Source organism: Bos javanicus, unplaced genomic scaffold (assembly GCF_032452875.1).
Source record: "Bos javanicus breed banteng unplaced genomic scaffold, ARS-OSU_banteng_1.0 tig00001600_1, whole genome shotgun sequence".
Lineage (NCBI taxonomy): Eukaryota > Metazoa > Chordata > Mammalia > Artiodactyla > Bovidae > Bos > Bos javanicus.
The window spans coordinates 1,013,274-1,040,658 of NW_026893620.1; the positions used below are offsets into that span (position 1 = coordinate 1,013,274).

The 27,385-nt window shown below is 39.8% G+C and overlaps 1 long non-coding RNA gene across 1 annotated transcript; it reads right to left on the minus strand.

The window, feature by feature from the left end:
* Positions 1–267: 267 nt before the first annotated feature.
* On the minus strand, positions 268–27,385 carry LOC133243941 (uncharacterized). Its single transcript, XR_009735225.1, has 4 exons — positions 24,193–27,385; positions 23,646–23,751; positions 12,601–12,735; positions 268–2,269 (listed from the first exon to the last, which is right to left on the minus strand). It is a non-coding gene; the product is annotated as an uncharacterized LOC133243941 (long non-coding RNA).

A 27,385-nucleotide genomic window follows, 5' to 3' on the forward strand; every position in this document is an offset into this window, starting at 1 on the left:
TCCGGGTGGAGGTATAAAGGCCTGGTAATTGGATGTGTCAGGGCAACCCTGAGGGGCCATCTTCATTCCAGACCCCCATGGGCTCAGGTCAGGTCATCTGGCCAGTGATTCAGCTTGATCCTTCCCTCTGCCTTACCCTGTTTTTTTCCCTCCTGATTCCACAGTGTTGACCCCAACAGCAGCCCTGAAACACATCCCAGCACTAAACTCCATCTGAGTCTGCATCCCAGAGAACCAGCCTGCAACACTTATCAGAAAACATTCCAGTATTTGGGGAGGATTTTTATTGAAAATTACTGGTTATACATGTATTTATAACATTTTAAAACCCCTCAATAAAACACAAAATGGTAGAAACAAGGAACTTTTGTGTGAATGTGGTTACCTATGATTTAAAATTCACAATCTTAATGTTGTCTGACCAAGTAAAATTAAGTTATATGTTAATAACAAAAGAAAACTATATGTTGAACCATATGAAACTGCCACTTTATCACTTATAAAAAAGACTGAATGTTAGCAGTCCCACATGGCTGAATCTAATTTAAAAAGTCCATTCAAATTTGAAATTTAGAGACCAGTATATTTATGAATAACTCATTGGTAAAAGATATAGTTAATGGATGAAATTAGGAATTAGAAAATAGATAATACTATGGCTATCAATGGTGTTGAATACCAAAACTTGCAGGTTGCAGCTAAAGTGGATCTTAGGGGAAAAGTCAGCTTTATTTATATTAGAAAAATAATGATGTTAATCTCTTTTCAATTTAAGAATTTAGAGGAAAAACCTCAAAGTTAAGGAAAAGTTGAAGGAAAGAATCATATGATGAACTAGGGGAAAAAGAGAGCATCAATCAAGCAGAAAGTTGATTCTTTGAAAACAGGAAAAAGTTATGCAAGATTATTTATAAAAAGAAGGTTAAAAGAAAATTAGAAAGCCAAAAGAACACAGTTAGAGGTGCTGCAGATATGAAACATATAAGATAAATAAATTTTTATCTTTATGTGAATAAATTTATGCCAATCAAGAAAAACTCACAGGAAATAACTTATCAAAATGACTCTGCAAAATAACACACTGAATAGGAAAAAACATAATTACCAAAAGTTACCCAGACAATGCAGCTACACAACACTGTGAATGTGATTAATGCCACTGGATTATGTGACTAAAAATGGTTATATGGTAAATTTTATGTTATATATACTTTACCACCATTTGTAATGTAAAAAAAAAACAAAAAACAAAAAACCTAAAATCCTCTATCTAGAAGACAGTCTAGCACATGTCTGTCCTTCATTAGCAAATCCCTTAGAAGGGCTCCTATTTTGAGAAAGCATATTTTCTCTTCCTTCTCTTTTAGAACATATAATATTGTCCTTCAGTATTTGTTGTTGTTGTTGTTACTTAAACTAGGCTTATACCAGGGCTTCCCTGGTGGCTCAGAGGGTAAAGCCTCTGCCTGCAATGCACGAGACCTGGGTTCGATCCCTGGGTTGGGAAGATTCCCTGGAGGAGGGCATGGCAACCCACTCCAGTATTCTTGCCTGGAGAATCCCATGGACAGAGGAGCCTGGTGGGCTATAGTCCACAGGGTCGCAAAGAGTCAGACACAACTGAGGACTTCACTTTCACTTTCTTTCACTTAAATTATAGTATATTGTACATTTTCCTATCAGTTTTCTCTATAGTATTTTAACCAGAGGTCTTTTGGTGGAAAAATGGATCCTAGTCATGTTAAAGGAAGTGGTGACACAAAACAGCAACTTCACACAGTCTTCAAGTAAACAGAATCCCTGATATACCTGGAAAGTAATATGTAATTCTGGAAACAGTGAAAAACAAAAACACCTATGACAACTTTGTCTCAAATCTTAGAAAATGAGTTTGGCTCTGGAGTCTCTCAAGACACAAAACCTGGGAAACGGCTATTGTTGGTGGCCTGCACCTCTGATTTGGATAAGAAAGCAAGTAATATAACATTTAAATAAACATCATAAATCCTTTTTCAAGAGATTGAAATCACTGAGGTTGGAGATCTCCCATTTTGTAATGTGTAAATATTTGTTGCTGGTGTAAAACAAGTAGAATATAGTTTATGCAGTGCAAAACCTATTGGAAAAAGGCCTTTGGAATAGACATGAACTCATGGGAGAATCACAGTGTTGACTCAAAAATTGTGAAGGCTGAGGGCTGTCCACTGGAAACATTCATAACCACATCATCACTGTGAGTAATATTTTGCTATCTCCTTTTGAAGTACACCTGAGGGAGAAAAAGACAAAAACAACATGTTTAAAAGTTTTAAAGTGCTCCTCCTAAGGCAACACATTTCTAGGTTTCCTTCTAAATGTGAAGCAATCATATTACTATTGGAGACAGTTTTAGAAAACCAGGGTTATATTTATTCTATGGAGGAAGCAGCCCCATTAAAACCCTCAGTGGGGCTGGACGTAATGCCAAATAACCTGTAGATCTACTAGATTTCTGATCATTCTGATTCACAGATATGCTTTATCACTACAGTAAATTGACATGCAAAATCATTTTATTCCCTGAAATAAATTAAAAACAGGGTAACAAAGAGGATAGGAAATCTAACATCTGAACAGGGTTTGTTATTTTCACACATAAAAGGAGCACAACAAATTTGGATGTTAGTATCAGGTTGTTATGTTTATATTTTATAAACTCTGATTGACAGGCACTGAAACACTGGCATCTATGTATGAAATATCCTGGTGTTTAATTTGTGTGGCAAAGCAGTTATAGTCCTATAGAAATGTGACCTGTGGATAGTGGGTTCCAAGAATGAAAAGAAAAGCAAATGCTTTAACAATGACTCAACCAAGAGACTTCTCTAAAATATAAGATGATACCCAACAATAGGACAGATCTCTGCCAGACCTTTGAGCTCTTGAATTCTACCAGATTCTAGCTGAACTGGAAGAGATACTGGTTTCTCAGTGTATAATCAGAACACAAAGGAAAGGAAGTGCTGTCAAGTTCCACAATCATCAGTTCTTAGTATCTGTGTTGTATCTCGGTTCTTTACAGATGCACATAACAAAATAAAATAATGTCAGGGCTTGTGAAACCTTCTCTGAACATGTTTGGGCAAAAAACAACTTCAAGTGAAACTCTTTCCTCAAAGAAGAATGTGAAAGTTTCATTTGAGTCTTTAAAACAAAAAATGTATCGTCTATCAGAGGCTGACTTGTTTCACAAACTGGATTGCTTCAGTTCAGTTCATTTTAGTTGCTCAGTCCTGTCTGACTCATATGATCCCAGGTCTCTTTTATAAAACCTGCCTGCCAGTGCATTTTGGGTGCTGTAAACAAAGTTATCATGACAGAGAATGAATTTCACACAGGAAACAGAAAAACACTAGGACAGCTACCTTCATAGTAACTGTACTTTCTTACTCTCTTGTTACTAACATAACCTGCTCTGCATATGAAATGCTATATATTTAAATGTCACTTAAGGAGAAAAATAAACCCTCCAAGAATGATTGGGCCCACTGGCTGAAATCTGAGGCTATTTCCATTGTAATGGAATTTAAAAATAAAGCCTTTGGTGGGAGTCGGGCAGGGGAAGGGGGGCGGTTGGTTAATTGCCTATCATCACCCTCCTCCATTTTATTAACCTTGACATATTTTGTGACTATAGATTTATGTACTCTTTTGGTGAAACTAAAAACAGTTAAAGGAACAAAGGAAAATTAATTTCATTTTCTACTGCTTAATATTCTTTCCAAAATCATCTGGTTCCTTTCTCTATAACTCTTCTCCATACAATTTTTTATAAAGAAAATATTGTTTTTAGCAACTTTTAACTGAAAAGGACGTTGCTTCATGGTCTGAAATACCTGAACTGAATATGGCAAAGGATCTTCAGCAGTTGGGCACCCCTGATTTAGAGTCTTAAAAGCGACCTAGAAGAACTATGGGTATATTTGTTTTATTATTGGGAGGCAAGGTTTCTACCTACAGCCTTTTACAAAATGACCCCACTTTTATACCATAAAATGATCTATATTCTTCAAGCACTTAAGCATGTGCTCTCTCATCTGATCCCTGTGATAAGTGTGAAGAAGCCAGCAGGGCTGTAATCTTGCTCTACACACAGGTGAAGACCTGTGGCTCAGAAACCTTGGGGGACACATGGCCACATGGATGCTAAGTGCCGCTTCCATCTATTCAAATGGGTACAGGCTCCTGGAAATAAGATATGAGAATTTTATAACTCCTGCACTGGTCATAACAAACATTCTCTTCTAACAACACAAGAGAAGACTCTACACATGGACATCACCAGATGGTCAACACCGAAATCAGATTGATTATATTCTTTGCAGCCAAAGATGGAGAAGCTCTATACAGTCAATAAAAACAAGACAAGGAGCTGACTGTGGCTCAGATCAGGAAATCCTTATTGCCAAATTCAGACTGAAATTGAAGGAAGTAGGGAAAACCACTAGAGCATTCAGATATGACCCAAATCAAATCTCTTATGATTATACAGTGGAAGTGAGAAATAGATTTAAGGGCCTAGATCTGATAGATAGAGTGCCTGATGAACTATGGAATGAGGTTTGTGACATCGTAGAGGAGACAGGGATCAAGACCATACCCATGGAAAAGAAATGCAAAAATCAAAATGGCTGTTTGGGGAGGCCTTACAAATAGCTCTGAAAAGAAGAGAAGTGAAAAGCAAAGGAGAAAAGGAAAGATACAAGCATCTGAATGCAGAGTTCCAAAGAATAGCAAGAAGAGATAAGAAAGCCTTCTTCAGTGATCAATGCAAAGAAATAGAGGAAAACAACAGAATGGGAAAGACTAGAGATCTCTTCAAGAAAATTAGAGATACCAAGGGAACATTTCATGCAAAGATGGGCTCAATAAAGGACAGAAACACTATGGACTTAACAGAAGCAGAAGATATTAAGAAGAGGTGGCAAGAATACACAGAAGAACTGTACAAAAAAGATCTTCACGACCCAGATAATCACGATGGTGTGATCTCTGACATAGAGCCAGACACCCTGGAATGTGAAGTCAAGTGGACCTTAGGAAGCATCACTATGAACAAAGCTAGTGGAGGTGATGGAATTCCAGTTGAGCTAATTCAAATCCTAAAAGATGATGCTGTGAAAGTGCTCCACTTAATATGCCAGCACATTTAGAAAACTCAGCAGTGGCCACAGGACTGGAAAAGGTCAGTTTTCATTCCAATCCCAAAGAAAGGCAATGACAAAGAATGCTCAAACTACCCCACAATTGCACTCATCTCACATGCTAGTAAAGTAATGCTCAAAATTCTCCAAGCCAGACTTCAGCAATATGTGAACTGTGAACTTCCTGATGTTCAAGCTGGTTTTAGAAAAGGCAGGGCAACCAGAGATCAAATTGCCAACATCCGCTGGATCATGGAAAAAGCAAGAGAGTTCCATAAAATCACCTATTTATGCTTTATTGAGTATGCCAAATTTTTTTTGACTGTGTGGATCACACTAAACTGTGGAAAATTCTGAAAGAGATGGGAATACAAGAACACCTGATCTGCCTCTTGAGAAATTTGTATGCAGGTCAGGAAGCAACAGTTAGAACTGGACATGGAACAACAGACTGGTTCCAAATAGGAAAAGGAGTACATCAAGGCTGTATATTGCCACCCTGCTTATTTAACCTATATGCAGAGTACAACATGAGAAACACTGGACTGGAAGAAACACAAGCTGGAATCAAGATTGCCAGGAGAAATATCAATAACCTCAGATATGCAGATGACACTACCCTTATGGAAGAAAGTGAAGAGGAGCTAAAAAGCCTCTTGATGAAAGTGAAAGTAGAGAGTGAAAAAGTTGGCTTAAAGCTCAACATTCAGAAAATGAAGATCATGTCTTCCAGTCCCATCACTTCATGGGAAATAGATGGGGAAACAGTGGAAACAGTGTCAGACTTTATTTTGGGGGGCTCCAAAATCACTGCAGATGGTGACTGCAGCCATGAAATTAAAAGACGCTTACTCCTTGGAAGGAAAGTTCTGACCAACCTAGATAGCATATTCAAAAGCAGAGACATTACTTTGTCAACAAAGGTTCGTCTAGTCAAGGCTATGGTTTTTCCTGTGGTCATGTATGGATGTGAGAGTTGGACTGTGAAGAAGGCTGAGTGCTGAAGAATTGATGCTTTTGAACTGTGGTGTTGGAGAAGACTCTTGAGAGTCCCTTGGACTGCAAGGAGATCCAACCAGTCCTTTCTGAAGGAGATCAGCCCTGGGGTTTCTTTGGAAGTAATGATGCTAAAGCTGAAACTCCAGTACTTTGGCCGCCTCATGCGAAGAGTTGACTCATTGGAAAAGACTCTGATTCTGGGAGGGATTGGAGGCAGGAGGAGAAAGGGACGACAGAGGATGAAATGGCTGGATGGCATCACTGACTCGATGGACATGAGTCTGAGTGAACTCTGGGAGTTGGTGATGGACAGGGTGGCCTGGCCTGCTGCGATTCTTGGGGTCGCAAAGAGTCGGACACGACTGAGCGAATGAACTGAACTGACTGTGCTGTATTAGGTGATGTCATGAATAGACAAAATGACACCTCTGTTACACCCTAGGAACAAAGAAACTTCAAAAAACCTCAATCAGATCTGCTTCATCACAGAACAGAATCGATGATAGGTATTTATTCTTGGAGCTGAACTGTGTCCCTTCTGAAAGGCTGTTGCTGAATCATGAAAGACACTGCGATTCTTGGCATCCAGAGGAGAAGAATTCAATCTGGGGCTAGTGATGAGGCTTAGTCATTCAGAGCTTTTATGTAATAAAGTTTTATTAAAGTATAAAAAAATAAAAGAGATAGAGAAAGCTTCTGACATAGACATCAGAAGGGGGCAGAAAGACTGCCCCCTGCTAGTCTTTAGGTGGATGTTATATAGCTACTAGTAGTAGCAGTGTTAGTCGGTCAGTTGTGTCCGACTCTTTGCAACCACATGAACTGCAGCCTGCCAGTCTCCTCTGACCATGGGGTTCTCCATGCAAGAATACTGGAGTGGATTGCCATTCCCTTTTCCAGAGGATCTTTCCAACCCAGGGATCTAACCCAGGTCTCCTGCATTGCAGGCAGATTCTTTACCATCTGAGCTACAGGGAAGATCCATATAGCTACTAACAGTCTGCTAATTAGAGAAAGGAAATGTCTCAGAACTTAGAGATTGGCACCAGGCCCCTCACAAACAATGTACATTTTGAGATAACATTGACATAAGGTGAGTTGTCCCTGGCCATGAAATGATTGACATGAATCTTGAAGAAAGGCAGGTTTCTAAGCAAATACAGTCTCATTGACATAATTTAAGAGAATATTTGCATGAGTAAAACATACTGGTTTGTCATGTCAATTCTGAGTCTTAGGGGGAACCCACTTGAAGACAGAGTCTAGGGTAAATACATAGTTCATTTGCATAGTTTAAGACAAATATTTCCATAAGAAAAATGCTTTGGTTAGCTCAAGGTTTGAGAAAGTTAAGTTCAGGTGGAACCAGGTATCCTTATGGCAACACAGAATTTTAAAAGAAACCTCTTTTTAAATTTGTATCAGTTCAGTTCAGTCGCTCAGTCCTATCCTACTCTTTGCGTCCCCATGGACTGCAGTACACCAGGGTTCCCTGTCCACCACCAATTCCCAGAGCTTACTCAAACTCATGCCCATTGAGTCATTGATGCCATCAAACCATCTTATCCTCTGTTGTCCCCTTCTCCTCCTGCCTTCAATAATTGCCAGCATCAGGGCCTTTTCAAATGGGTCAGTTCTTCACATCAGGAGGCCAAAATATTGGAGTTTCACCTTCAGCATTAGTCCTTCAAATGAATATTCAGGACTGATTTCCTTTAGGATTGACTGGTTTGATCTCCTTGCTGTCCCAGGGACTCTCAAGAGTCTTCTCCAACACCACAGTTCAAAAGCATCAATTCTTCAGTGCTCAGTTTTCTTTATTGTCCATCTCTCACATCCATAAATGATTACTGGAAAAATCATAGCTTTGACTAGATGGACCTTTGTTGGCAAAGCAATGTCTTTGCTTTTTAATGTGCTGTCTAGGTTGGTCATAACTTTTCTTCCAAGGAGCAAGTGTCTTTTAATTTCATGGCTGCAGTCACCATCTACAGTGATTTTGGAGCCACAAAAAATAAAGCCTATCATTGTTTCCACTGTTTCCCCATCTATTTGCCATGAATTGATGGGACCAGATGCCATGATCTTCATTTTCTGAATGTTGAGCTTTAAGCCAACTTTTTAGCTCTCCTATTTCACTTTCATCAAGAGGCTCTTTAGTTCTTCACTGTCTTCCATAAGGATGGTGTCATCTGCATATCTGAAGTGATTGATATTTCTCCTGTCAATCTTGATTCCAGCTTGTGCTTCATCCAGCCCAGCGCTTCTCATGACATACTCTGCATATAAGTTAAATAAGCAGCATGGCAATATATACCTTTGATGTAGTCCTTTCCCAAATTAGAACCAGCCTGTTGTTTCATGTCCAGTTTTTACTGCTGCTTCCTGACCTGCATATAGATTTCTCAGGAGGCAGATCAGGTGGTCTGGTATTCCCATCACTTGAAGGATTTTCCACAGTTTGTTGTGATCCACAGAGTCAAAGGCTTTGGCATAGTCAGTAAAGCAGAAGTAGATGTTTTCCTGGAACTCTCTTGCTTTTTTGATGATCCAGCAGATGTTGGCAATTTGATCTCTGGTTCCTATGCCTTTTCTAAATCCAGCTGCTTAAATAAACATCTGGGAGTTCACGGTTCACATACTGTTGAAGCCCAGCTTGGAGAATTTTGAGCACTACTTTGCTAGCCTGTGAGATGAGTGCAATTGTGCAGTAGTTTGAGCATTCTTTGGCATTGCCTTTCTTTGGGATTGGAATGAAAACTGATCTTTACCAGTCCTGTGGCCACTGCTGAGTTTTCCAAATTTGCTGGGATATTGATTGCAGCCCTTTCACAGCATCATCTTTTAGGATTTGAATTAGCTCAACTGGAATTCCATCACCTCCACTAGTTTTGTTAGTAGTGATTCTTCCTAAGGCCCACTTGACTTCATATTCCAGGATGTCTGGCTCTAGGTCAGTGATCACACCATTGTGATTATCTTGGTGTTGAATATCTTTTTTGTATAGTTCTCTGTATTCTTGCCACTTCTTCTTAATATCTTCTGCTCTGTTAGGTCCATACCATTTCTGTCCTTTATGGAGCCTATCTTTGCATGAAAGACAACCTTGGTATCTCTAATTTTCTTGAAGAGATCTCAGCTTTCCCATTCTATTGTTTTCCTCTATTTCTTTGCACTGATCACTGAGGAAGGCTTTCTTATCTTTCCTTTCTATTCTTTGGAACTCTGCATTCAAATGGGTATATCTTTCCTTTTTCCCTTTGCCTTTAGCTTCTCTTTTCTCAGCTATTTGTAAGGCCTCCTCAGACACCCATTTACCTTTTTGCATTTCTTTTTCTGTGGATATAAATTTGTGTAGAGAAGGGGAAAAAATATATCACTAGTATTTGTTTCCTCCTGTAGCTTGAGAGAGAGATAAAAAATGTCTGACACTTGCAACCTACTCCCTCCATTTGGAGCCCCCTGGTCTTCCTGCCTGTTATGCTCTCACCTCCAATTTTACCTGTTGAAGTCCTAAACCCCCCAGTACCACTTAATTTGACTGTATTTGGAGACAGCATTTTTAAAGAGGGAATAAAGTTAAAATGAAATCATACAAGTGGGTCCTAATCTAACAGACTGGAGTTTTCATAAGAAGAGACCAGGACACAGGCTCACACAAAGGGAAGAGCATGTGAGACACAGAGGGAAGATGGTGTCTACAAGGCAAGGAGCGAGACCCCAGAGGAAACCAACCCTGCTGACACCTTGACCTCAGACTTCCAACCTCCAGGGCTGTGAGGATATAAGTTTCTGTTTTATAAGTCACCTACTCTTTGGTTTTTGTATGGCAGCCCTAGCAAACTACTGCCCCCTTTAGCTTTAATGTATCTAAAAGGGACTTTCTCTATTTCATGGATCATCCAAAAGGATCAATCAGACAGTGTCATCTCACCTGAGCTATCACTTGTTTGTTGAATGAGTTCAACAAACTGTGATGTGGAAGCACCTTCTCCCAGATATTGGGTTTTCTTTTCAGATGAATGAATTCTGTTCTATTAGTGAAAACCTTATGACTTAGGCTAATGCTCCCCATTTTATAGCTCTGAACAATGCATTGATATCTGATGCTTGCACATTAAAAAAACTGATAATCTGACAGCTTCTCCTCCTAAGAGGATGCAGAGTATGCAGAAGTAATGTCAAGATGGGATGAGAATTAAGAAATGTATTTCATTCTGTAGAGGTGATCTGAGCCAGTGGCAGGACTGAAATCCAAGAGTGAGGTTCTGTCACCATGAACTTCGGTGACTGGCCCTACCTTGGCTACCAGGTGACAGGAGCAGTGTTCTCAGGCTCTACAGAGAACGCAATACCTAGGACAGCACCCAGCCTCCCCAACAATTCCCCCTCTGTGCTCCCTGAACCAGCTCAGTGACCTTCAGTGAACTCTGAATGCACTCTCTTCATCCATGACATGGGATAAAAATGGACCATCAGGACAGTAAGTGAAATCATACATGTGAGAACTATATAAAATAAATTATGAAGAACTACACAAATGTAACTTACCATTAATATTGTTAGAGTAGGTGCAGGATTACTAGGCCAGGAATCACAAGATTTCTAATTCTATGACCTATGTCTGCTTCATTATGTATGTTACACTTGATTTAAAATATTTACTAAAAGACCAAATTTCTAATTCTGTGTCTGCTGCACTAGCTTAACACCAGTTACATACATAGGGCCACCTTCCTTCTAAAGCACCTTAGTTTCCTCACCTGTACAAAGAGAGGGTTGAATCCTATTATCTTATTATCTGGACCAATCTAAAATTCTGTGTTCCTTTTCTCATTACTCAATGTTATGATGATATAGTTTTAAAATGAAGACTTTGACATACAGGTGGGAACACTACTTTTTGATGTGAAATGCCTAAGGTCAAAAGACCAAAAGGGTTTGGGAGATTCCTGGCTCTCGAGGTGTCAGGAGGGATGGCCTGACTGGGAGACACTCTAGTGGATAAAAGTACTCTGTGAATTTCAGGCATAAAAAAAAATACAGAGTTCCTTGTTCAGCTTCTCAACATTTGCACACAATGTAAGTACTTATGAAAAGTTCCGAACAGAGACTTCCTTCTTCCAGAACCTAAGCCTGAACTCTAACTCTGCCAACTCTTCAGCCAGCTCTGGGACCCAGGAAGTCTCCTACCTGATGAGCAGCGGAAGGTCCTGCTCTGCATTTCCTCATTTCTACAGAGGATTGAGAGGAGACAGTGATGAACTCAGGCCACATTTTAGATAAATCTTTCATATACAAGTATTTAAGATACTGGGACATGTTTTCTTTAAGGCATTTTAAATATTATACAAATAATCTTATTCTGTTTACAAGTGAAAATCTGGGAAAGGCATAAAAGTGTGAAGAAGGGGACATATAAAGATAATTTAACACCCAGAGATAAACTTTCCATAGGGAAGCCACATCCCACCCTGAGTCACACATGTTAAGGGACAAGAACACCAGACCTTCCTTCCCTCCCTCTGTCTTCCCATCAACCCCAATCCCACTCCCACCTGGTCCCAGAAAGACTTGCAGATGGCTGCATGACAGTGGCTAAGTCTCTTAAGCCAGACCTTGGTTACCACTACACCTCTGTTAGGAAGATACCACGTGACCTGAATGTTACTCACTGAGCCCCTTCCTCACACCACACACAGTGCTTAGTGCCTCACACATCTCATCTCTGAGAAAGTGCTCTGTAAACCTTCAGGCACCATTCAGTATAGAGTGTGAAGGTATTGTGAGTTCTTGATTTGTCCTGATGACAATTTCATCGTCCAGAAGGTAGAGGAAACGTGGAGGGGGGCGTAAATGGACCTAACTCTAAACAACAAAGAATTAGGGAGAAAGTGATAATTTCAGGTAAGAATTTTCTTTACAGACTAGGAAACAGAAGAGACCTACACCTTTCTCTGGAAGATCTTCCTAGAATCAAAATATTCCAAGATTTTTCCCCTTAAACTCTCAAATTTCCTGGATGTTCCTCAACAGAACTTGTATCACAAATGTGCTGAACACCAATCAGAATGAATGTAAAGGGTCTTCAAAATCAGGGTGTTCAGTGTTCCATGAGAATCTCAACTCAAAGTACAAAAATGTGAAAAGTTGAATCCAAAACCTCTGTCTCAGGCACAGGTGTGTGCACACAGAAGGATTCACACATCCCAACCCCACCCCCAGCACTGCTGCAGATTCTCAGCAGACCTGCCTTCCACCTGCCATGTGTTGTCAAAGACCCAGTCATGAAGCTTCCTCTCTGGAGGCTTCTATTGAAAAGAACACAGAGTGCTTGTTCCCAGACCCTTGGTGGAGATCCTGAGAATAGTGAATCCTGGAGGCGAATTTTAATTACAGCTTCCCGCAACAGCCTCACCTATTTTGCCATTTTACTGAGGACAGCAGCCTTCGCCTCACCCAGTTGTTGCACCATCTTGTAAAATAGGCTGTTTCTATTTCGCAGCAAATTATATAGAGGATTATATTCTTTCCGTGTCCCTGAATCCAAAACCTGTTAACAGCAGAAAGAAATCCATTAGCACAGAGTATCTCCCAGTAACATAATTCAGACAATATTTCAAAAGGGGGCAGGTCAGGGAGAATTTGGGTGGTAGGACTGATATTTAAATGGTTTGATTACTCTGTTTTATTAGGGAGACAAAGGCCCCGCCTGACCTTTCATTATTATATGGTTATACGAAAGGAAGAAAATGAAAATTTTAGAATATGATTACTGGAACTGGACAGTCTGTAGCATTTTATATTCTGCCCAGGGCATTTGGGGTGTTGTCATTAGTTAGTGCTTTTAGCTCTCAGACTCTGAGCTTTGAGGGCTATTTATACAGATACACAGAGTTGGGAAATGTCTTGATTCAAGAAAATCAGACTGCATTTATTTAAAAAGTAGGTTGACATCATACAAACCACATGGCAGTGTCCTGGACAACAAATTACCTGTCAAGTTGATTTGACAATCTGAGCAATATTTGGGGGAAAAAAAGTAAATGCTTCCGGAATTTCATTAGGGTCCTGGATTATGTCAGCCCCTACTGGAAGGACTAATGCTGAAACTGAAGCTCCATTACTTTGGCCACCTGATGGGAAGAGCTGACTCACTGCAAAAGACCCTGATGCTGGGAAAGTTTGAAGGCAGGATGAGAAGGGGACGGAAGAGGACGAGATGGTTGGATGGCATCACCGACTCAATGGACATGAGTTTCAGCAAACTCTAGTAAGTAGTGAAGGACAGGGAAACCTGGAGTCCTGCAATCCATGGGGTCACAAAGGGTCGGAAACTGAGAGACTAAGTGACTGAACAAAAACAAGAGGGGCAGAATCCCTTGTACAAGAGATTAAGATGCTTCTTGAAATTGGCTGTGGCTGTAGTTTATTATGAGAGTGGAAGGCTGGCAAAAAGAGCTGCTGTATAAGCAGCTTTTCTAGAACTGCTCCACACAGAAGGAATTTCTAGAAATCAAGTTTTCTTTTGGGATAAGGCAATAAAAGCAAATAAGAAATTGAGCTCCATATTGAAGTAATCACAGCCTGCACAGCACATGGGGCAGACCAACATTAACTGCCTAGGATCTGAATCTGTTTTCATAAATTACCTTTATTTGCTTCTTTCTCTTTCTTAAGCTAGCTGCCTTTCATCCCTTTTATTGTTCATTAATAAACCTGTTAGTTGGACATTGAAAGGGAGAAGAAGGGGCTCTTAACTCTGCCTTTCTACCTATGAGTGACCTTGGTTAATGCATATGGAAGACAAAAAGTACCTGAAACAATTGACCCAAATAACAGAACTACAAAAACAGTTCTGATGTTAAGTGGAATTTAGTTCTTCATTTAGGTCATATTTAGAGTAAATGTATGTGGTATGGGCCTACCTGGTGGCTCAGTGGTAAAAGAATCCACCTGCCAATGCAGGAGTCACAGGTTTGATCCCTAGTCCGGGAAGACCCCACATGCTGTGGAGCAAATAAGTTCATGCACCACAATTACTGAGCCCACATGTTACAACTATTGAAGCCTGAGCACCTAGAGCCTGTGCTCCACAACAACAGAAGCCTCTGCAAGAATTCTGCACATTTGCTGCCACTAGAGAAAAGCCCACACAGCAATGAAGACTCAGCACAGCCAAAAATAAATTAATAAAGCTATTTAAAAAAAAAAAGAAGAGAAGTTATTTTTTCCACATATAGGTATTGTAGTCAACTTCTTCCTTTTTATTTAATTGGAAACATTTTTTTAAGTCTCACAAAGGGCATTTTCCTATTAATCTTTTGTTTATACTCTAAATCATTGTTAAGAGCAGCTTTCTCAGAAGAGTCCAAGAATAATTGAATGTCTCATCCTCATAATGTATTTTCTATATGCCAATTGGACCTGCCAATTTAGATGCCCTGAATGTGCAATTTTACTTAAACATAGCATAATAGAAAATAACTGCTCCTCCTGATGTAGAAGAAGAAAAACTGCAGTTTTAAAACACAGGTCTCCAAATATCTATGTTCAATTAATCTATGAAAGATTAGGTAAGAATATATATTAAAGAAAAGACAGTCTCTTTGCTAGATAGTACTGGGAAAGCTCCACAGGTAGAAATGAGTGAAATTAGAATCCTGCCTCATACCATACATAAAAATAAACTCAAAATAGTTTAAAGACCTAAGATAAGACTGGGTACTATAAAACAAAAGGAAAACACAGGCAGAGAACTCTTTGACATAAGTCACAATATTTTCTTAGATCAGTCTCCCAAAGCAAAAGAAATAAAAGCAAAAGTAATTGGATCTAATTAACCTTAAAAGGCAACTTAAACTTAGGGGCTGCAAGAGCTAAGATGGGACATAGACTGAAAAAAATGGCTGGAAACAGAATTTTACCAAGTTAGCCTTCACATTTGCTGGCTTGATTAAAGATTCTAGATATTTCAGAAAAAATAAACATAAAGCAAATCTAAATTATCTTTATGTACAGAAAAATAGGTATAGTTTTGGGTTTTTAACATCCCTTATAAGAAAAATCTCATATAATTTCCCACTATGTACCCGCACTTTCTGTAACACAAGTTAAACTATAAACTAAATCACACATTCAAATTGGTGTGATAATAATCCTTGAACCCCAGGATCTCTCCAGGAACCCAACCTTGAATTACTTTCAAGCTCTAGTAGGTTAAGTAAAAGCACATTATGTTGGATAAGTGAGTTACATAAGCGCAATGAAGACGTGTTTATCAAACCTGTTTATGTGTAGATATTCCTGGTAACTGTCTAGACAGAAAAATTAAATGGACTCACTGCAAGATAACTTGATCCACTTCATTAGCAAGATGCCATCAGTGAAAAAGAGGAATGCAAGGAGAGGTGGGCGAGTGCACAGAGAGGTGGGGGGCAGGAGAGGATGGAGTTAAAGCCTGATAAGAAATGATGACAACAATAGAGATAGAGCCCCACTTATCGACAAGTAGAGTTGCAAGGGGAAGGTCTGTGTCATATCTCTGTTTCTGGTTGCCAGGTGATGACACAGGGACAGCTGTCCAAACTTGCATAGTGGGTCCCTCATTGATATAATGGGTGCCGGTGATTTTCTCAGTGACAGGGCAATGTGGCCAGTATTAACTCAAAATCCTTTCTTAGATCTTGAAATAATAAATTAGAATACAGATGGCTAACAAACACATGAAAAGATGCTCAACATCACTCATTCTCAGAGAAATGCAAATCAAAACCACTATGAGGTACCATTTCACGCCAGTCAGGATGGCTGCGATCCAAAAGTCTACAAGCAATAAATGCTGGAGAGGGTGTGGAGAAAAGGGAACCCTCTTACACTGTTGGTGGGAGTGCAAACTAGTACAGCCACTATGGAGAACAGTGTGGAGATTCCTTAAAAAACTGGAAATAGAACTGCCTTATGACCCAGAAATCCCACTACTGGGCATACACACTGAGGAAACCAGAATTGAAAGAGACACGTGTACCCCAATGTTCATCACAGCACTGTTTATAATAGCCAGGACATGGAAGCAACCTAGATGTCCATCAGCAGATGAATGGACAAGAAAGCTGTGGTACATATACACAATGGAGTATTACTCAGCCATTAAAAAGAATACATTTGAATCAGTTCTAATGAGGTGGATGAAACTGGAGCCTATTATACAGAGTGAAGTAAGCCAGAAAGAAAAACACCAATACAGTATACTAACGCATATATATGGAATTTAGAAAGATGGTAACAATAACCCTGTATACGAGACAGCAAAAGAGACACTGATGTATAGAACAGTCTTTTGGACTCTGTGGGAGAGGGTGGGATGATTTGGGAGAATGCCATTGAAACATGTATAATATCATATATGAAACGAGTCTCCAGTCCAGGTTCGATGCATGATACTGAATGCTTGGGGCTGGTGCACTGGGACGACCCAGAGGGATGGTACAGGGAGGGAGGAGGGAGAAGGATTCAGGATGGGGAACACGTGTATACCTGTGGCGGACTCACGTTGATATATGGCAAAACCAATACAATATTGTAAAGTTAAAAAAAAAAATTAGTCTTTCACCAGGGGGATGATGAAGGCTGGCTCACGGTCACCTCCGCAGTCACTTTCCCAAATCTGCTGCCTTTGCACATAAGCACCCCCCTCTTAAAGTATCTCTTCTCCCCAACTGTGCTTTCTACATTGGCATTAGTTATTTTCCTTTGAAAACTTGAATGAAATCTTTTGGAGTTTTTGAAGGAGTTTCCTTTTCTGAAATATTCTAGTTGCAGCCATGTAGTACTCTTGCCTGGAAAATCCCATGGATGGAGGGAGGAGCCTGGTAGGCTGCAGTCCATGGGGTCCCTAAGAGTCGGACACAACTGAGCGACTTCACTTTCACTTTTCACTTTCATGAACTGGAGAAGGAAATGGCAACCTTACTCCAGTGTTCTTGCCTGGAGAATCCCAGGGATGGGGGAGCCTGGTGGGCTGCCATCTATGAGGTCACACAGAGCTGGACATGACTGAAGCGACTTAGCAGCAACAGCAGGCTTCTGAAAGAAATGTTCCATGAAGGTGAAAAACAGAATTTAAGTAAAACTCTAGTTAGGCATGAGCTGTTTTGTGCTTCTCAGGTGGGGATGTTACAACAGTTTCTGGTTTTGACTTCTCTGGGAAAAATTCTACTGAGAAGAGGTTTGTGTTGAGGAAGAAACATAAAAAACAACATCATAAGACTGACTATAAACAAAAGAGGTGGAATCTGAGTTTCCTGTTCCTGGTTTTGGTTCTTCATCATTCGTTTCCAAAGAATTCTCTAATTCTTTGAAATTAGAGACAGTGAAAATGTTGACCACTGACAATACTGTTAACGCAAGTACAGATTGTCACATGCTTCTTTGTTCATGGTTCTAGGGAGAATTCAGGTGATATGAAAACTGCAGTGGGCAGGAATTGGAGGCAACATCTGTGCTATTGGCTGCAGAGAAAGCAGGTCACAAGCACCCAGCTAATCCTAAAATCTATAGGAAGAACTCTCTAATGTAGAGACAGTAGTGAGTCTAAGGAGAAAAAAGATTTCTAATTTGTCTGTCTTGATCCACTATTTCGGAGCAAATGCGGAAGATTAACTTAGTTGCTGTTATGAGTTTTATGTTTAGTCATAACTTAGATGCTGTTATGATATCTTTAAGATACTTAAAATTAAGAGAATTTATTTGTAAAATAAAATTCTGAAACATTAATGGTTTGGTTTAATGAACCAAAACAGGGTAAATCATTTCAGAGAGCCAACACATACACAAAGCCATTAACTGGATCACAATTGTTTCCCAACAAGCCTTTTCTCTTGTTCACTTACACTAAGCAAAACCATATCCATCTAATTATTTCAAGATTTTTGAATAAAAGTGACAATTTGAAAAATATATAATCTCTAAATTGAAAGTGTTAGTTGCTCAGTCATGTCCAACTCTTTGGGACCCCATGGGCTGTAGCCTGTTAGGTTCCTCTGTCCATGAAATTCTCCAGGCAAGAATACTGGAGTGGGTAGCCCTTCCCACCTGCAAGGGATCTTCCTGACCCAGGGATCAAACTTGGGTCCCCTGCACTGCAGGCAGATTCTTAACAGTCTGAGCTGCCAGGGAAGCCCATATTATGTCAAAGTTTCAGATTAATTATACTTGATCTCTAAGATGAAATTTTAGGCAGCTATTAAACTATGATATAGAAAATTAATTATTTTAATTTGAGGCTAATTGCAATATTGTAAATAAATAAATTTATATTAAAAAAGAAAATTAATTAATGACATGGGGATTTTAAGAATATATTGTTGCTATAAGAATTCTGCTGATGAAATACTCTGTTTTGCATAAGACTAATTATTAAACTAGTAATAGTTCTAATTTTATCCAAATAATATTATAGCACTATACAACTGTTACATTCTGGTGGTGTATATTTTGTAATCTTCCCTTTATGAGATTTTAAAAAATCTCTTGCACATTTATTGCCTTTTTTTTTGTAACAACAATATATTTTTATGAGTTAGGCTCATCATTTTAAAAAACAGAATAAAAGAAAATATCCACCTATTTTTGTGCAGAAGTATTCATCGTGCAACAATATGTAATTATTACACCTTAACACTTGCAGTGACAGGACTTTATGGTGACAGCACTGTTGGTTATGCCCTTCCTTCGTCAGCATCTGTCATTTCTCCAAGCCCCTCCCCCAGGCTGGCAGCCCGCCCTATGAAGCATCAGGCTTTGCAGCAGATTGACTTGTCTTTATGTCCTTAAAGCTTTCAGAACAGACAATCACTTGCTTTCCAGAAAGGAAACAGGTACAGTCATCCCTCAGAGCTATTGTGGGTTCAGTTTCAGAATTCCAGAATATAATGAACATCACAGTAAAGTGAGTCACATGAATTTTCTGGTTTTCCAGGGCATATAGAAATTATGTTTACACTATACTATACCCAAGCATGTGTGCAATAGCATTATGTCTGAAAAAAAAAAATGTACAGACCTTACCTTAAAAATGAGGCATTGCTAAAAAATATTAACCATCATCAGAGACTTCAGTAAGTCATAGTAGCAATATCAAAGATCATTGATGTTACAGATCACCAAAGCAACTGCAATGATAGTGAAAATGTCTGATATATTGTGAAAATTACCAAAAGGTGACACAGAAACATGGAATAAGCAGATGCTGATGGAAAAATGGTGCCTATAGACTTCCTCAATGCAGGTTTATGACAAGCTCTCAATTTGTAAAAAATGCAGTATCTGGGAAGCACAATAAAACAAGGTATGTCTATAGTTCTAAAGCAAGCAATAAAAATAAGATTGCCTCAAAAATTGAAGGTTTGAGACAGAGCATTACTTGTGATGTTTTTGCTACATTGAAAGCCAACTGGTAATTAGAAGCTCTGCTGCTGCTGCTGCTAAGTCGCTTCAGTCGTGTCCGACTCTGTGCGACCCCATAGATGGCAGCCCACCAGGGTCCCCCATCCCTGGGATTCTCCAGGCAAGAACACTGGAGTGGGTTGCCATTTCCTTCTCCAGTTCATGAAAGTGAAAAGTGAAAGTGAAGTAGCTCAGTTGTGTCCAACTCTTAGCGACCCGATGGACTGCAGCCCACCAGGCTCCTCCATCCATGGGATTTTCCAGGCAAGAGTAGTGGAGTGGGGTGCCATTGCCTTCTCCGAATTAGAAGCCCTAGAATAACATATAAGCTTTACAGCTGGGGTGAATGGAGCACAGAGGACAATCCCCAACCCTGAAGCTGGGGGATGCCTGTCTCTTGGTGCCCTGAGGTCTAATCCTGTTATTCCTACCAGAGGAGTCAGCAACCACAACCAGCTCAGACTGAGATGTGAACACAAGGCCAAGCTTGCATCTCCTGGTGGGACCTCCCTGTGACATCAATGATGAACGCAACCAGGGAGTCCTACACTGAAGGTCTCCCAACACAGGAGTGGGAAGAGCAGCTCCACAGTGAAGGGTAAGATCCTTTCCTAGAAATAAGGTCATTCATCACAAAGGTGACAGGCTCCAAAGAGAACCCTAGCATCTCCCTTCTCCCTCTGTCTTCCCTACTCACCCAGATGCTCAGTCTCTGTACCCAGAAACCAGCGTCAATCTCTCTCTCTGCTCTTAGATCCCACGTTCAATCCATCACACAGTCCACTTGGCTCCACTTCCTTATCTAGCCCAGGTCCCACCATCTCACCATTTCCACTGCAGGCACCTTAGACTAAGCCAACAGTCTAGAGAGGGTGCGTTCTAAGAGAGTGAAGATTGAATCTGGAGAACTGAAAGACCATCAGTGTGGTTTTAGCTGTAAAGGAAGGAGGGTGAGCAGAGTGGGACAAAACTAGAAAGTTGGGGAGGGACGGGCAGTGCGCTGCTTCATGAAACTACTTTAAAGGTTTGTTCATAGACATTGACCAAGAGAGAAAAAATTGAGGTTATAGAAATTTACCAGGAGATATTGGTAAGTAAAAGATACTTGCTCCTTGGAAGAAAAGTTATGACAAACCTAGACAGTGTATTAAAAAGTAGAGACATTGCTTTGCTGACAAAGGCCCATATAGTCAAAGCTATGGTTTTTCCAGAAGTCATGTATGGATGTGAGAGTTGGACCATAAATAAGCCTGGGTGCCAGTCTAAGAATTGATGCTTTTGAACTGTGGTGCTGGAGAAGACTCTTGAGAGTTTCCTGGACTGCAAGAGATCAAACCAGTCAATCCCAAAGGAAATCAATCTTGAATATTCACTGGAAGGACTGATGCTGCAACTAAAGCCCCAATACTTTGGCCACCTGATGCAAAGAGCCAACTCACTGGAAAAGACCCTGATGATGGGAAATATTGGGAGAAGGAGGAGAAGGGGATTGCAGAAGGATGAGATGGTTGGATGGGATCACTGACTCAATGAACATGAGTTTGAGTGAGCTCTGGGAGATAGCAAAAGACAGGGAAGCCTGGCATGCTGCAGTCCATGGGGTTGCAAAGAGCTGGACATGACTGAGTGACTGAACAACAAACCAGTAAGTAAAGCATTTAAAAAATGAATGTACTTTGATAATATCAAGAAAGTTGACTGGTTGAGAGGGTATAGATGTTCACATCTGCAGATCAGGTGCTGAGTGACAACACTTTAGGACTGACCAGGCGACATGTCCTCCAAATTCTGCCTTCTTCTGTTTCCCTAACCAACCACACATTTCAAGCTGACAGTACATCTAAGAATTAGATAATAAAAGAATCTGTTACCATGAATGTCATTAATGCTGTAATACCAAAAACCAAAAATAAATATTCAGGGTACATTTAGGAACAAAGAAATTAATTGAACAGACCCTTAACTGAGCTGGAGATCGAGCCATCTTTCTGCTGCTATATCTAAAGCCTGACAAAGGGCTTGAAACAGGTACATTTCACAGCATTATTTATTTGTTATGGAAAAATGGTGTGTTGCAGGACAGTTTTGAAATACAATGTTGAGAGGTAAGAACAACAAAGTGACACATAAAAACTTGTGTACCTGTGGCGGATTCATGTTGATGTATGGCAAAACCAATAAATATTGTAAAGTAATTAACCTCCAGTTAAAATAAATAAATTTATATATAAAATAAATAAATAAAAATAAATTTTAAAAAAGTGTACTTTTCCAATTAGCATTCAAGAACACAAAATGAAGGACTAAGGATGCCTGACACAAAACATTTCTAGAAATTAAGAGTCACTGTTGGGCAATCTTGAATGCCACCCCATTTCTCATGAAAGTCTGCAGGTAGAGCCTGCTTCCTACCATGATGTCTGGTCCAGGTGACCAGACACACTGCTTGGAGCCTAGAGTATCCTTTTGGTTGGGGATGCCCCACTCCTGTTGTCTGCCTCCCCAGAGGGAGGCACGTCCAGCTTGGGGAGTGAGGCTACGGGCACTGCCTTAGTGCTGACAGCCTGGTATCTTCTCAATGCTCCACTGATGATCCCATCTGACAAAGCATGTGAAGTAAGGACAGGAGGTGATATTCCAGAAGCTGCCCAAGAAGTCAAAAGAGATGGTACTATTATCCTTAGACATAAGGAACTGTGGGTATTATTGACCCCTCATTAGTGATTATTACTTATTTTGTATGGACCATCAAAATACCTTCAAGTGTTCTGCATTCCCTGAGATTATTTGCTGCCAAAGTTTTTCCTTTGAGGAATGCTTTTCTTATGTTATAAACCCACATCTCATTCCTCATTTATTGAAACTGAGCAAGCCACAGAGGGAATAGACAAGGAAAGAGATAAAATTAATGAGAGAGAAAAGGAATAGATGGAGGAAAGAAATAAAGCTAGGGAAGGAAATATTAAATTACTAAAGAAGAAAGAGCCAACCAAACCTGGAAGGAATATACTAGACAGATATCCAGAGACCAAAGCCTGGAACTTGCCGTGTGTACAGAACAGAGCTATTGTTAAGAGACTCTCTGGTTGTTTAGTTAGTCTCTCATCCCTGATTTGCCTTTCTTTCCAAACTCTCATCTGTGATGCAGAAGCTGGGTCTCTACAAGTCACTGCAACAGTTCACTCTTTTGCCAGGTGGCCTTTGTTACGTTCTGCCAGAAGCGGGCACTAGAGGGAGACTGAAGGTGGGAAACACAGCTAATGTGCTACCTGATTCTGCTACTAGCGGCACCTCAGCCCTGGGACCTGACTTCAGCTCCCGACTATTAGCACCTGGAGAACCAGCCCTATCCTGCCCCCTCACAAATATGACCAGCAACCAGGCAGTGACCTCTCCTCAGAGGTCTGAACATCGATCCTTCGGGGCCTCTCTTCCTAGTTCTCAGGTCTGGAGATCTGTCCTAGGATATGGTAGCTGCTTTCTAAAATCATTACCCCAGTGTTTCACTTTTCTAGCCCTCTAATCCCTATGTAATACATCTCTTGTATTAAATCCTTTCAGTTAAAAAATACTGTTTTTCTCATTAGGCCGTTTCTTCTCATGGACTACTGAGAAAGTCTACAACTTTAGCCATCAACTTCCTGGCAGTGTAAATTCGAGTTATTATTATTTTTTTTAATAAGGGACTCCAAAAATGCTGAAACAACTATGACACAGTGAAAATGACTGTGTTCTACCCCACTAAAATATGGAGCTATAATTTGGGTTTGGAATGTTTTAAGTTGGCTATCATAAAGAAATGACAACTCAAATAAACTTTTAATATGAAAATATAAGATTATTGGATATATTATTTAATAGTATATTCTAAAAGTATAGTTAAGTACTTGAGTAATTTTCAGGAATGAGAGAAGAAACTAAGAGAAAAATTAATGGAGGTTTCTATCAAATTTTACACAGAAGGATACACTGAAAATTGAACATAAATGGAAACAGCTAAAATGGTGAGGGTCTTACCATTATCCATTCACAGTCAATAATGTTGCTCAACCTGTGTGCAATGGTCAGCACAGTGCACTGGGCAAATCTCTCACGAATTCTTTTTTGTATGAACTTATCAGTTCTAGAAACAAAGAAGTTGATTTAGTTCAGTAAAGACAGGAAAACCAGATTTAAGACTTAAAAATATCCTATGATATTTTTACAATGTTTTTAAAAATCAATACTTTAACATATAGTCTTGTTCCTAAAAAACTAAGTATAAAAAGTCTACTTAGAAATTTACTATTTTTCATAAAATGATGGAAAATTAGTCTTCCCTCCAAACTGCTTGAAGCTATCAGGAGCTGGATTTAGGAATTCAGCTCTCTTATGATGCCTCATAACAACATTGACACCATATAACATGTCTTGTTTTTATCCTTTGTTTTCTGAAATTAATATTATCAACAGATATCCATGAGGCCAAGCGAGCACTTAGAAACATTTCGAAGATTCATTAAATGTTTTCCATTTACCACATTTACAAGTCAGATTCAAGATTTCCTGGGGCTCAGCTCCATACCTTGGATCCACATATGATGTGGCTTTGTCAAGAATCAATATCTGATTCTTCCTGAGAAGAGCCCTGGCAAGGCATACCAGTTGTTTCTGACCAGCACTCAAGTTCAAGCCAGATTCTGCTAATTCAGTATTCATTTTAGCAGGAAGACCTTCGATGGATTCTTTAAGTTGCACCTGTGGATACAGAAAGAATGACATTTTTCAAAGCAAACTGCTACTGAAGTAGCCAACCCTCTTGGACATTATGACATCCTCAGGACTTCTTATGTATCTTACATGTACAGCCAGGTGATGGGGAGAGCTCCTTCCAATGAGTGTTCACGGAGAAAGATGGTGGAGTCAAGTCGGAACAGAAAGATCTCAGTGTCCCCCATTCCCATTACAGGATATCCGCCAGAAACCCCACCTAGGGGTTAGTTAAGGAAGTCTCTCAAAAAGTGAAGCTATTTCTCCCAATGTAACTTAAACATAAAAGTTAAAAGGATCTTTATGGTTGAGTCAAGTTTCCCAAAGTATATTTTGCATAGGAGTTGGTGCACTAGAGAAACACTTCCAAAAATTTTACAGAAAATCTGGTTCTCTGAAGATATAAGCTTATTGGCCCTTTACTATTTTCTAAAGTTTAATATATGCAAGTTCAAGCAATGACAAACTGCCGCTTATACATTAGTAATCCTGGAGCCCATTCTGATGATGGTTCTTTCCCAAGTTTAATCCTACAAATAGTGGACCAATCAAGTGCATTTTCTTCAGTGTCATAAATGCATTGTAGTGAATGAAAACACATGAAAAATAAAATACAACATCTTATTTCCCGAAGCATATGGATACAGGTTATTGTCATCCAGTCACTGAGTCGTGCCCAACACTTTGCAAACCCATGGACAGCAGCACACCAGTGTTTTCAGTTCTTCACTATTGCTTGGAGTTTGCTCAGACTCAGGTCCATTAAATTGGTGATGCCATCCAACCATCTTGTCCACTTTTGTACCCTTATCCACCTGCCTTCCATCTTTCCTAGGATCAGGGTGTTTTCCAATGAGTCATCTCTTCATATCAGGTGGCCAAAGTACTGGAGCTTCAGCTTCATCATCAGTCCTTCCAAGGAAAATTTGGGTTGATTTCCTTTAGGATTGACTGGTTTGATCTCCTTGCTGTCTAAGGGACTCTCAACAATCTTCTCCAGAACCACAGTTCTAAAGCATCAGTTCTTCAGTGCCCAGCCTTCTTTATGGTCTAATTCTCACATTGGTACTGGGAAAACCATAGGCTTGACTACATGGACTTTGTCAGCAAAGTGATGTCTCAGCTTTTTAATATTCTGTCTAGGTTTGTTATAGCTCCTCTTCCCAGGAGCAAGCATCTTTTAATTTCATGGCTGCAGTCACCATCTGCAGTGATTTTGGAAATAAAGTCTGTCATTGTTTCCACTGTTTCCCCATCTACTGCAATGAAGTGATGAGACAGGATGGCATGATCTTAGTTTCTTGAATGTTGAGTTTTAAGCCAGTTTTTTCACACCCCTCTTTCACTTTTATCAAGAGGCTCTTTAGTTCCTCTTCACTTTCTACCATTAGCGTGGTGTCAGATGCATATCTGATGTTACTAATATTTCTCCCAGCAATATTGATGCCAGCTTGTGCTTCATCCAGCCCAGCTTTTCGCATGATGTACTCTGCATATAAGTCAAATAAGCAAGGTGACAATATATAGTCTTGATGTACTCCTTTCCCAATTTGGAAGCAGTCCAAATTGTTTGGAACCAGTTGTTTGGAACCAGTTGTTCCATGTCTGGTTCCAACTGTTGCTCCTTGACCTGCATACAGGTTTCACAGGAGGCAGGTAAAGTGGCCTGGTATTCCTATCTCTTTAAGAATTTTCTTCAGTTTGCTGTGACCCACACAGTCAAAGGCTGTAGTGTAGTCAATGAAGCAGATGTTTTTCTGGAATTCTGTTGCTTTTTCGATGATCCAGTGGATGTTCACAATTTGATCTCCCGTTCCTCTAGCTTTTCTAAATACAGTTTATACACTTGGAAGTTCTTGATTCACGTACTATTGAAGCCTAGAGTGAAGGATTTTGAGCATTACCTTGCTAGCATGTGAAATGAGTGCAATTGTGTGGTAATTTGAATATTCTTTGGCACTGCCTTTCTTTGGGATGGGAATGAAAAGTGACCTTTTCCAGTCCTGTGGCCACTGCTGAGTTTTCCAAATTTGCTAGCATATTGAGTGCAGCACTTTCACAGCATCATCTTTTAGGATTTGAAATAGACCAGCTAGAATTCTGTCACCTCCACTAGGTTTCTTCATCATGATGCTTTCTAAGGTCCACTTGACTTTATGTTCCAGGATGTCTGTCTCTAAGTGAGTGATCACACCATTGTAGCTATTTGGGTTATTAAGATTTTTTTTTTTTTTTATAGTTCTTCCATGTGTTCTTGCCACTGCTTCTTAATATCTTCTGCTTCTGTTAGATCCATACAATTTCTGCCCTTTATTGTGCCCATCCTTGAAGGAATGCTCTCTTGGTATTTCTAGTTTTATTGAAGAGATCTCTGATCTTTCCTTTTCTATTGTTTTCCTCTATGTTTTTGCATTGATCACTTAGGAAGGCTTTCTTATCCCTCTGTGCTATTCTTTGGAACTCTGCATTGAGATGGGTATATCTCCTTTACTCCTTTGCCTTTAGCTTCTCTTCTTTCTTCAGCTACTTGTAAGGCCTTCTCAGACAACCATTTTGACTTGTTCCATTTCTTTTTCTTGAGGATGGTTTTGTTACCACCTCCTGTAGAGTGTTACAAACCTCTGTCCATAGATCTTCAGGCACTTTTGTCTATCATAACTAATCCCTTGAATCTGCTTGTCACTTCTACTGTATAATTTGTAAGGGATTTGTTTTAGGTCATATCGGAATAGCGTGTGGTTTTCCCTACTTTCTTCAATTTAAGCCTGAGTTTTGCAATAGGGAGTTCACGATCTGAGCCACAGTCAGCTCCTGGTCTTGTTTTTGCTGACTGTATAGAGCTTTTTCATCTTTGGTTGCAAAGAATATAATCAATCTGATTTCAGTATTGACCATCTGGTGATGTCTATGTGTAGAGTTTTCTCCTGTGTTGTTGGAAGAGAGTGTTTGCTATAACCAGCACGTTCTCTTAGAAAAACTCTGTTAGCCTTTGCCATGCTTCAATTTGT